The sequence below is a fragment of the Triticum dicoccoides genome, chromosome 4B (genome assembly GCF_002162155.2).
Source record: "Triticum dicoccoides isolate Atlit2015 ecotype Zavitan chromosome 4B, WEW_v2.0, whole genome shotgun sequence".
Taxonomy (NCBI): domain Eukaryota; kingdom Viridiplantae; phylum Streptophyta; class Magnoliopsida; order Poales; family Poaceae; genus Triticum; species Triticum dicoccoides.
This window is the reverse complement of record NC_041387.1, coordinates 211,245,070-211,258,092: the sequence shown is the minus strand read 5'-3', so window position 1 is coordinate 211,258,092 and position 13,023 is coordinate 211,245,070.

Sequence of the window (13,023 nt, the reverse complement as noted above, 5' to 3'; positions counted from 1 at the left end):
AAACATTGCGCATCCACATCATCTTCACTATCTACACTAAGTCATCATCGACAAAACCCAAGGTTAGTTCATCCCTCATAGGGGGGATATCACATCTAGGGGGAGCTTTGCTCTAAAAATTGAGCTAAAGCAACTCTAATGGTGTGAACACATTGCTGCTTTATGTAAAAATGGTAACCCCAGTTGTGCTTGAACGATGAGTATGACCTATGATCAAATGTTCCCATTTGATTCCTATGTCAATATACCCATATATATAGATGACCTAGTCATCGCAAATTGCTTGATAGATGCTAGAATTGTTTATGCATGTTTGACACACATTTCATTTGTTATCTTATTGTGTGAGCATGTTGGCTACATATTTTCTCCATTCAAGGTCATCTGTCACAACCCTAGAAATGATTGTAAATAATTGCATTAGTAAGCATCATGTCATCATGTTTAAATCGAAATGAATTTGAATTGGGGATGTTCAAATCCTAGCACTAAATGAATTCAACGAGGTTCAATTAAAATCTTTTAGATAGAACCAAAATGGCCCTCAGAAAAGTTCATCATTTTTTGAATGGGTGAAAACTTCTGACAAAAATGATGCACACATTTCTAGGACATTTCTAGATTTTTGAATTAACTCTTAATGTATTTGAATTGGAGCTATTAATTCCTATAAAATATTTGGTAGCTCCAAATATTCTGAAACTTGGTGAGGGCCTTTGGTTTCAATCAGATAGTGACCACAAAAGTTTGCAGAATTTTATAAAGTGATTTGGTATTAAGACTAAACCAAAACCAATTGCAAAAATTGAAAACAGAAATAAATAGAAGACACATAGGGAGAGAAGTGCTTACCTCGGCCCGATTACTTTGAAGCCCAGCCTACATAGCCACCTGCTAGTCGTCATCCTCCTCTTGACAGAAGGATGTGAGGGCGTGTGCCCGCGGCACGCCGACCACGTCCTGGTTGTCTGCTCCCCCACCTCCTTTAACATCCCCACGCAACCCCCTCAACCGCCAAACTCTCTTCCTCGCCTTCATCCTCTTCTCTACCGCTCCCTCTCTCGCATCCTCGAGCTCCCCGAAAAGTGATGCTCGTCGTTGTCGTGGCCGTCATCATCGCCTCGCCTCACCGTTATATGACAGAGCTCCGCCGAGCCCCGAAGATCCTCCTCGCGAAGAAAGCAAGGCTATTTTGATGGAAATATGCCCTAGAGGCAATAATAAAGTTATTATTATTATATTTTCTTATTCATGATAAGGGATTATTATTCATGCTAGAATTGTATTAACCGGAAACTTAAATACATGTATGAATGCATAAACAAATACCGTGTCCCTAGTGAGCCTCTACTAGAATAGCTCGTTGATCAAACATGGTTAAGGTTTCCTAACCATAGACATGAGTTGTCATTTGATAACGGGATCACATCATTAGGAGAATGGTATGATGGACAAGATCCAACCGTTAGCATAAGATATGATCGTTCAGTTTATTGCTACTGATTTCTTAATGTCAAATACATGTTTCTTTGACCATGAGATCATGCAACTCCCGGATACCGAAGGAATACCTTGTGTGCTATCAAACATCACAACGTAACTGGATGATCATAAAGATGCTCTATAGGTATCTTTGAAGGTGTCTATTGAGTTGGCATGAACCGAGATTGGGATTTGTCACTCCGTATAATGGAGAGGTATCTCTGGTCCCTCTTAGTAATACAGCAGCACAAGAAGCTTGCAAGCAAAGTGACTAAGGAGTTAGTTACGGGATGATTATTATGGAACGAGTAAAGAGACTTGCCGGTAACGAGATTGAACTAGGTATGAGGATACCGATGATCAAATCTCAGGTACGTAACATGCCGACAAACAAAGGTAACTATGTATGTTGTCATAAAGGTTCGACCTATAAAGATCTTCATAGAATATGTAGGAGCCAATATGGGCATCCAGGTCCTGCTATTGGTTATTAACCGGAGAAGCGTCTCGGTCATGTCTACATCATTCTCGAACCCATAGGGTCTGCACACTTAACATTTGTTGATGATATAGTATTATATGAGTTATGTATGTTGGTGACCGAATGTTGTTCGGAGTACGGGATAAGATCACGGACATGACAAGGAGCTCCGGAATTGTCCAGAGGTAAAGATTGATATATGGGATAATAGTGTTTGGCTTCCAGAAAGGTTTCGACATTCACCGGAAGGTGTTTCAGATGTTTCCCGAAATGTTCGGGTACGAGAACACTTTATTTGGGCCAAGGGGTAAAGCCCACGGGGCTTTTGGTAAGTGCAAAAGGCAGTTTTGCGGAGGTGTAGCGCCCAAGATGCGATTCTATCCCAATCATGTGATGAATTCATGATTGGGGCACAACCGCATTTCGAGCGCATAGCAAGGTGGATATCATTACAACATACCATGTACTGAATAGATGAGAATACAAGATAAAGGCTTACGCTTGCCACAAGCTACAACATTAATACATGAATACATCAATACATAGCAATCATCATACAGAAGAGAAGGATCTGACTATGGATGAAATCAAACGAAAAAGAAGAATGACATCCACCCTGCTAATCACAGGCTCCCGACATGGAACCTATGCCTTGACTGAAGAAGCAGAAGAACTCCAAAACAAGCAAGCATCGCTCTCACATCAAAGCATCGCATTACATATACCTGCAACTATTGTTGTAGTAAACTATGAGTCACAAGGACTCAGCAATCCCATCACCATGGGTATCAAGACTAGCAAATCTTGATGGGTATGGAATGGATAAGTGGTGAGGTTGCAGCAAGCACTAAGCATTGTATGGTGGCTAACCTACAAGTACAAGAGTAAGAAGAGTAACTATGCATAACAGTTGCAACTAGTACTGATCAATAAGTGATCCTGAACTACTAACGAGTCCAACATAACCCCACTGTGTTCTCTTCTCGAACTCACTCGAAAGAGATGGTCATGGTTACACACGCGGTTAGTGTATTTTAAAGAGTTTAGTGTCAAGTTCACTACAACCGGATGTTAAAAACTCCCATCTACCACATGACCGCGGGCACGGCTCTCAAAAGTTTAAACCCTTCAGCGGTGTCCCAACTTAGCCCATGATAAGCTCTCACGATCTGCAGAGACAATCCTGCATCTCGGGACACCCCGATCAAGCTCGGGATCCTGATGCACAAGAAATTTCAACAATTGTAAAACAAGCCCAACAAGACCTCCGACATGCCGACGCCCTGATAGTAGCCGCGCGTATCTTGTCTCAGGCCACGACGGATGAGCTGCGCGTACATGTGTCAAAATAACCCAGGTTACTCCGGGGCGGCCCCGCATAGTGCTCTAGTTTGGACTAACACTCATGAGGAGTACTGGCCCGGGTTGTTGATTAATATCCTCGGGTGCTAGCCAGATCCTATGCAAGTTTTAGTTGTTATTAGGCAAATGGTAAAACCAAAGTTGGGCCTTGCTGGAAGAGTTTTATTCAAAGCAAACTGTCAAGGCGGGCCCATAAACCCCGACCGCGTTAGGAACACAAAATTCAAGGAACATCGCACCGGTATGACAGAAACTAAGGCGGCAAGAGTGGAACAAAGCATCGAGAAAAAGGCCAAGCCTTCCACCCTTTACCAAGTATATAGATGCATTAATTAAATAAGAGATATTGTGATATCCCATAATATGCATGTCACAACATGGAACAACCTACACTGCACCTGCAACTAGCAACACTATAAGAAGGGCTGAGCAAGCGGGAACATAGCCAAACAATGGTTTGCTAGGAAGGAGAAAAAGGTTAGAGGCTTATTATGGCAATTTGGGAGGCTTGATAAAACAAGTGGTAGGTAGCGCGACATGGCGATAGCATCGAGACAACTAGCAAAGCAAAGATAATAGTGATATCTACGGTAACGGTCATCTTGCCTGAAATCCCGCTAGGAAAAAGACCAAAACCATGAAGAAGACGAACGGTTATAGTCGAACGAATCCTCACGATCGCAAGATAACCGGAACTATCAAGAAGAAGCATAATCGAAAAGAAGCAAACAACATGGTAAACAACCAAGCATAATCATGGCATGATGCACAATAAGTATGATGCATGTCCGGTTCAATGAGGCATGGCATGGCAAAGTTCCACAAACAATACTACAAATTAAGTGGAGGTCAATATGCAACGAGTTGCATATTGATGAAACACCACATCCAAATATTTAGTCCACTCTCGTTTATGCTACACATCAACATTAAATGTTGTTAAACATGGCAAGAGGTGAAGCATAACAAAACTACCTAGCTATGCAAGTTTAAATGAGGCCGGAAACAACAAACAACAATTCCAGAAATCCTCATATGCATATTTCGAATTTGGTACTGTTCTACCCTATACACAATTTTAGAGTTGTTAAACATGCAAAGTAATGCCACCATGTTAATCTATGCATTTTTCTAGACAATTTACATATAAAGTTTTTTTTAATTCGGTGCTACGGTTAATTAATTATGAATAAAACCATTTTAGCATGTTATTTAAGAAAACTTAAGCAAACAACAAGTTTAAACATGTTAAACATGGATGAAAGCATGATATTATGAAACTAGATGAAATTCTAACCATTTTACGTATTTAAACCATTTTAATCCGATGCACGGTTGTGGAGTTATTAAATGCATGAACTTGAAGGACTTTTTTGTAAAATAGTAAATCCTAAGATAATGCTATAATCACAGAGGGAAAAAAACACATCAGGCCTAAACTAGCTGGCCCAACAGTGCACAGGGTGGGCACTGGATCTGGTGCTCACCATGGGCCAAGGCCCAGGTCGGTGGAGATGGGGGCTGGGCCGCGGTCAACGAGCGAAGGGGAGGCGGCCCAGGCACGGGGAGTGGAGCGGCTCGATGCAGAGGAGGCATCGTCCTCTGCTGCTCGACAAGAAGCAGAGCAGTGGTGGCGTGGGACTTGCAGCGGTGGCTCCATCCAGGTGAGAGGGTGGCGGGGAGGACTAGTGTAACGCCCCGAATCCGATGCGCCAGGTTTCTTCCAGTCATTCACCGTCGTTGCCACATCATTTGATTGCGTGTTGCATTTTGCCATGTCATCATCTGCATTTCATCTGCATGTTTTTCAAAACTTGCATCTGTTCGGGTCCTCCCAGTTCTCTCCGTTGTTCGTTCGGAGTCCAAACACACTTGCACGCGCCTGTCGCTCCTCTTAGATCTTGTTTCGTGAGCCGCCAAAAAATGTTCTAGGAATGGGCCGAGATTTGCCGAGTAGCCTTGGTATATCACCGGTAGACCGCCCGTCAAATTTCATTCCATTTGGAGGTCGTTTGACGCCCCAATGGTTAAGTGAGTTAACTGAAACCCCCTTTTCTCTTGCAGCCCAGCACCCCTTCACACAGCCCACCTAGCCCATCTAAACCCCCTCCATGCTCACGCCGTTCAATCATGATTGGGTGGGCGAAAACCGCACCTCATTTGGACACTCCTAGCTCCCTATGCCTATATAAACCCCCTCTCCCCCAAAATTTCAGGCAAACCCTACATCAAAACCTCCCTCTCGCCCGCCGGACATGTCCGTTCCTGCCGGACGAAACAGTGCCGCCCGCAGCCATCCAGGGCGCACCACGTGGCCCCGGCCACCGCGCGCCACCGCCGGCCCGCCAGGCCCGCGCGGGGCCCCCAAAGCCCATCGCGCGCCACCGCCCGTTTGCTTGCGCCCCGCCGCCGCACTTCGCCCGCCGCCACACCGGACCCCACGTCGCCTCCCGTCCGGCCTCGCCCTTCGCCGCACCGCCAAGCCGCTTCACTGCCCGTCCTCCCACCGACCCCGTCGGCCAGTCGCCGGAGGAGACGCCGCCCAACCACCAGTGTTCGTCGTCGCCGCCATAGAGGACCCCGACCCCGCCTCGATCTCCTCTCCCCGTCGTCACCTAGCCTACCTCTGGCGGATCTGGCCCTGCCAGACCGGGATCCGCCGCCCCGCCTCGCCGGTGTCGCGCTAGGGCCTCTGCCTCGCCCTACCTCCCCGATCCAGGAGGGATCAGTGCAGACGACCCCGTGGGTCGTCCCGCACCACATGGGCCTCGTCTGGCCCAGTCCCCCCCACCCCCAAGTCGGCCCGATCCACCTCTCCTTCGCCTCTGGGCCAAAGCCCATGGTGAGCACCCCTATCCTCCGCTCTGTGCGTCTTATAGCTATCTTGCGCGCATGCGAATTTGGACCAAGTCCTGGAATTTTAATGATATGTGCTCATGTTTGCCATGCCATAACTTGATGCTCGGTGCACCATTTTGCGTGCATAATATGTAAAAATGTTCATCTCAGAGTGCTCCTCATGATGGTCTAGCTTGCATTCCTGTTCCTGTTCATATTGATGCCCTAATATTCGTTGCAAAACTGCTATGTGATATAAACTGCTGAAATCTGTTGTTTGTTAACATCATGTATGCCTTTTGTGAATGCCACAACTTTGTCCCTGTTGATGCTATGATGATGATCTTGATATGCACATGTTCTCCACTTCATGATCTAAATTTTGGTCTGATTTGTATTCATGTTAGGGTGCATCTTGATACCTTAATCCCTGTTGCAAAAGTGCATATTGCTGTTAACTGCTGAAAACTGCTATAACTTGCTGATTTGTCATTTTTGTTGCATTTTGTGTGTGCATCCTATGAGCATGATGTCTACATGTTTTAGGAGAATATTTATGCCATTTTTACAGGGGTGTAATCCATGTATTTTTATATTCCCTTTAGTGAGTGCATCAAGCTTGTAAAGTGGGCCACTTGCTGTTAACTTTCTGTCAATGCTGAAACTGCTATATCATGTTGCCATGTTTGCTTGATGGTACCAATTAATCCATGCATAATCTGGATATGCTTAGTTGAGATGTTTTGTTTTCTATGCTATACTCTATCATTCCATGCCTCATCATGCCCTATATATGTCCTGTAGCATATGTTTTCATTGCCATGAATATGCTTATATAATGTTCCAGATTCCTGTTAACTTCATGATGCCTTGTTGTGAGCTTGTTATTGAGTGATCCATGCATCTTATGGAGATGCTCCAATTATATGTTTTGTAGTATGCTATGATTACTTTGTTCACTTGCCATGTTTGATAATTTTGGATATCATATTCCTCTATTCCATGCTTGCAAACATGCTATCATAATGTTGTTGTTTTACACTAATCCATGAGCCATATGTTTATAATGCCATGATGTTATTTTCTCTTTGTTATGTGTACTTGCATGCCATGCCCTTGGTTGCTATGTTTACTTGATGTTGCTTGTCTCTTTCTTGCTCTCAAGTTGCCATCATATTAACTCTACTCATGCATATGCTTCTGTGTTATAAAGTTGCATTTTGCATTGATCATATTGGTTTAATATTGATGCCTATGAACCTGAACCTTTAATGATATTGTTATCTGTACATGAAGTGCATGTCAAGTTTGTGCTCATAAGATTCTTGTAGCATTTTGTTTTGATGTTTGCAAAGTGCATACTTGCTGTTTTGGGCAGATTGTTGTTATAGCTTGTTTGGAGTGTATGTGTTGCACCGTTGCTCCGTTTTGAGTATGCTTTATATGAAACTTGCTTAGAATTGCATGTAATTTCGTCATGTCAGGTTGAATCCTTGTTTTGAGAGTGTTTGCTTGATGTTTGAATGCATTTTGCATCAATGCCATGTTTAGCTTGTTTCGCTCATATCTTCTACTCCCTCCGTCCCATAATGTAATATGTTTATTTACTCTAGTGTAGTGTTAAAAAATGTCTTACATTATGGGACGGAGGGAGTAGGTCGTAGCTCTGAACTAAATGAACTTTATATGTAACTTGACTAGAATTTCGTGTAGATCATCTTGGTGCATTTTAACTTGCTGTTTAACAACTTGAACATAAGGTTTATTCAGATCTGGACCAATTTCGAAATTTGCATATGAGGACTTACCGGATTTGTTATATGTTGTTTCCGACCTCATCTAAACTTGCTTTGATGTGTTGTTCTTGTTTGCACCATCTCTTGCCATGAGTAGCGTCATATAGCCTTATCATGCATCATGCTTGGGTGTGCATCATGTCAAGTTTATGTGTTGTGTGTTTACCATGTTGTTTGCTTCTTTCCGGTTGTGCTTCTTCTCGATAGTTCCTGTTTCATTGTGATCGTGAGGATTCATTCGTCTATGCTTGGTTCGTCTTCGCCCGTTCGTCTTCTTCATGGACTCGTTCTTCTTCCTAGCAGGATTTCAGGCAAGATGACCGTTTCCCTGGATCTCACTACTATCATTGCTATTCTAGTTGCTTCGTTCTATCGCTATGCTGCGCTACCTATCACTTGTTTATCAATCCTCCCAAATTGCCATCTCGTCCTGTAACCTTTTCACCCTTCCTAGCAAACTGTTGCTTGGCTATGTTACTGCTTTGCTCAGCCCCTCTTATAGCGTTGTTAGTTGCAAGTGAAATCGAAGATTGCCCCATGATGGACAGGATTATGTTGGGATATCACAATATCTCTTATTTAATTAATGCATCTATATACTTGGTAAAGGGTGGAAGGCTCGCTCTTATGCCTGGTGTTTTGTTCCACTCTTGCCGCCTTAGTTTCCGTCATACCGATGTTATGTTCCTTGCTTTTGCGTTCCTTACGCGGCCGGGTGTATGGGAACCCCTTGACAGTTGGTTTTGAATAAAACTCCTCCAGCAAGGCCCAACTTTGGTTTTACATTTGCCTAACAACCTATAACTTTCCCTTGGGGTTGCAAACCCGAGGGTCATCTTTATTTAACCCCCCCCCCCCCGGGCCAGTGCTTCTGTAAGTGTTGGTCCGAACCGAGCAGCCTGCGGAGCCACCTCGGGGAAACTTGAGGGTTGGTTTTACTCATAGCTTGACTCATGCAGTGTGCCCTGAGAACGAGATATGTGCAGCTCCTATCGGGACTTGTCGGCACATTCGGGCGGTCTTGCTGGTCTTCTTTTACCATTGTCGAAATGTCTTGTAACCGGGATTCCGAGACTGATCGGGTCTTCCCAGGAGAAGGAATATCCTTCGTTGGTCGTGAGAGCTTATAATGGGCTAAGTTGGGACACCCCTGCAGGGTATGAACTTTCGAAAGCCATGCCCGCGGTTATGTGGAAGATGGGAATTTGTTAATGTCCAGTTGTAGAGAACTTGACACCAGATTCGAATTAAAATGCATCAATCGCGTGTGTATCCGTGATGGTCTCTTCTCGGTGGAGTCCGGGAGGTGAACATGGTTTGGGTTATGTATGAACGTAAGTAGTTTCAGGATCACTTCTGGATCACTTCTAGCTTCTCGACCATTGTGTTGCTTCTCTTCTCGCTCTTATTTGCGTATGTTAGCCACCATATATGCTTATACGCTATTGCAACCTCACCACTTATCCTTTCCATACCTAGTTAAGCTTTGCTAGTCATGATACCCATGGTAATGGGATTGCTGAGTCCTCGTGGCTCACAGATTACTACAACAATTGTTGCAGGTATAGGTAATGCGATGATCATGACGCGAGAGCGATGTTTACTTATTTTGGAATTCTTCTTCTGCTTCTTCTTCGACCAGGGGATAGGGTTCCAGGTCGGCGGCCTGGGCTAGCAGGGTGGATGTCGTTTGAGTTTCTGTTTGTGTTTCATCCGTAGTCGGATGATGCTCTTATGTATGATGTTGTTCTATTCGTGTGGCATTGTAAGGCTCTTGTATGTATCCCCAACTATTATGTAATGGTATGATGTAATGATATCCACCTTGCAAAAGCAACTCCAATATGCGCTTCTATCCTTGGTGGGACCTTCGAGTTCCTTTAGGATAGGGTCGTATATTGGGCGTGACAAGTTGGTATCAGAACCTTGACCGACCATAGGAGCCCCCTTGATTGTTCGTAGTTGGCCATTGTCGAGTCTAGAAGAAAACTGTTTTTGGAGTCTAGTTATATTGGAGAGTAGGAATTCTTTTTACTCCTCAGCCCATTCGTCGCTCTGGTGAGGAATCTTGACGTAGGTGTTTTGGATTACTCCTCTTCCCCTTCAAACTTTCTTTATGATCACGCGGTTAATTTTCCGATCGTTGGTTCTCAGCTCTTTTCATCTGGTGCATTTCTCGTCAAGTTAACTCGAGCCTCTTCATCGTTGCCAAGTTCAATCCTCAGTTGTTTTCTTTTCCCACCCGCCCACCTTTTTTTTCTTCTCGGAGCCGGAGTCCGTAATCGAGTTTCCATCCTACTCATGCGAAGCCTTTGCTTTCTTTCAACCAGTGTTTTCTCTTCAAGATATTCGTCAGTTCTCCCTTCCAGGTGCCTTTGTTTTTCCCGCCCTCCCCCCTTTTTCTTCCCGGAGTCTGAGTCTCTTTCGACCATCAATTTCATTCGTGCGGAGCCTCTTCAGTCTTTCGTCAATTGTTTCAACCGGGGAATTCTCGTTTTGTTCGACATTCTTCATCTCTTTTTCTTCTCCGGTGGACTCAATTCAAGTTTTTCTTGTTGATCATATTCTTTTCCTTGGATGTTTTCCCTGCTCGTTCGCCTCTCACCAGTTTATCCTTCCGGAATGCTCAAGACATCTCAGGAGATTCGTCTGTGTTGAATTAATTCGGTGTTGTCACCTCATTCTAATATTTCAATTGTTCCGGTGCATCATCTATCTCTTCAACAATCCTTTTCAACGGTATTTTCTTTTATTGGGCCCTAACCCATAGTTCTTTTCCCAGGATCTTACCTAACTCTTCTAATTATTCCAGAGCCATTCCTAATTCTTTTCGGAGTTTGACGTAAGAATGAATTTCATCACTCGGATGCTTTTCAAGATCGATTTCAAATCATTTCATTGTTGGCTCAACCTCTTTGCTTTTCATTCTACCGGAGTATCTCAGTAATTTTGGTGGTGTTTCTCGTCGTCATTTGAAGATCGAAGAAGAGTCTCTCTTAAATCTTGTCCGTTCTCTCGAAGATTCATGGTTCTAGCTCCATGTTATCCTCTCGAATTATTCCATTTGTCAGATATTCTTTTCTCAACCATCCAGAGTATGTCAGGAGTTGTTTTTCCGTTTCTTTTCACCGGAGGCCATCATTCCAGAAGAATTCTTCGTCCTCACATTCTAGCTATCTTTATCCAATTATCCCGGCGCATCTTTCAAGTATTCTTTAATCACCTAGTTATCTCTTCGTTCTTTCGCATCTAAATTCCCTCTAGCATATTTGTTCTTCTAATTCTTTCCGGTGATTCATTCTCTTTCATCAGCCATTTTCGAATTTTTGTCGGTGGTTCCTTCAGATTCCTTTTCCTTTGTTATCGTTTTAATTCATTCGTTCCTACCAATCCTACCGGTGGTTCATGAAGACTTTCTCAAGTTTTGTGCTATATCCCCCCTTAATCCTTTTCCTAAATAAGTAGTATGCAAAATCCATTGCTAGTCTTCAATTTATTTTCATGAAGGACAAGCATCCAATAAATCTTATTCTTTCCTCGAAGTGATTAATCTTTTCTTCCGGAGTTTGTTCCTATTATCAATTTCCCGGTTCCAAGTTATTCATCTTTTCTTTTCCAGAGTTCAAATTTCCTCGTCGGAACCTCCATCTAAATCACCGCAAGGCTCATCTTATTTGTTCATCCTTCATTCTATCTCATCATCCTTTTGTCACCGGAGTTCTTCATGGTGGTTCATCTTAATTTAATTCATTCTTTAAGAGTTCATCAAGAATTTTGTTGGTGGAGTTCAAGTATCTTTTCTTCTCGCGTCTCGAAGTGCAAATAATTCTTCATTTTCTTATGAAATGGAGTTTTGCATTTCTTCGTGCTTCTCGGCAATTCAAGCATTTGGTTGTGGTATAATTTCACCTCATGTTTTGAGATGTTTTTGATAACTCCACAACAAGCTTATTCTTTCGTTCTTGATTTTGTCAACAACTATGTTCAATCCTTCCTTCTAACTTCTTTTCATTCCATTCTTTCAATTCTTCCAGAGGCATTGCATTGTTCATCTCGTCAAGTGTCATTCCATCTTGTGTAGTTCATGTTCTATTCCTTCCATTCTCAGCCGGAGTGCTGCCGAAATTCTTATGTTCTTATTCCTTTTCTATCTTGTTCTAACCGGAGTGGGTTCAGAATCTATCTTGTTTCTTGAGTTTTTGATCTCTTCATGTTCGTCATTCCTCTTTTCTACCCGAGTGCTCTTGACTTTGTTCATCTTCTCTCTTACGTTCTTACTTCACCTCTTACTCTTTCTCTTCCGTCTCATTCCTAAGATCTCGGGACGAGATCTCTTGTTAGTGGAGGAGAGTTGTAACGCCCCGAATCCGATGCGCCAGGTGTCTTCCAGTCATTTGCCATCGTTGCCACATCATTTTCTTGCATGTTGCATTTTTCCATGTCATCATCTACATTTCATCTGCATGTTTTTCAAAACTTGCATCCGTTCGGGTCCTCCCAATTCTCTCTGTTGTTCGTTCGGAGTCTAGACACACTCGCACGTGCCCGTCGCCCCTCTTAGATCTTGTTTCGTGAGCCACTGAAAAACATTCTCGGAATGGGACGAGATTTGCCGAGTGGCCTTGGTATATCACCGGTAGACCACCGGTCAAATTTCATTCCATTTGGAGGTCGTTTGATGCCCCAATGGTTAACCGAGTTAACTGAAACCCCCTTTTATTTTGCAGCCCAGCACCCCTTCACACAGCCCATCTAGCCCATCTAAAGCCCCTCCATGCTCTCCGTCGTTCGATCATGATCGGGTGGGCGAAAACCGCACCTCATTTGGACACTCCTAGCTCCCTATGCCTATCTAAACCCCCTCTCCCCCAAAATTTCGGGCAAACCATAGATCAAACCTCCCTCTCGCCCACCGGACATGTCCGTTCCTGCCAGACGAAACAGCGCCGCCGCCCGTAGCCATCCAGGGCGCGCCACGTGGCCCCGACCACCGCGCGCCGCCGGCGGCCCGCCAGGCCTGCGCGGGGCCCCCAAAGCCCATCGCGCACCACCGCCCGTTCGCTC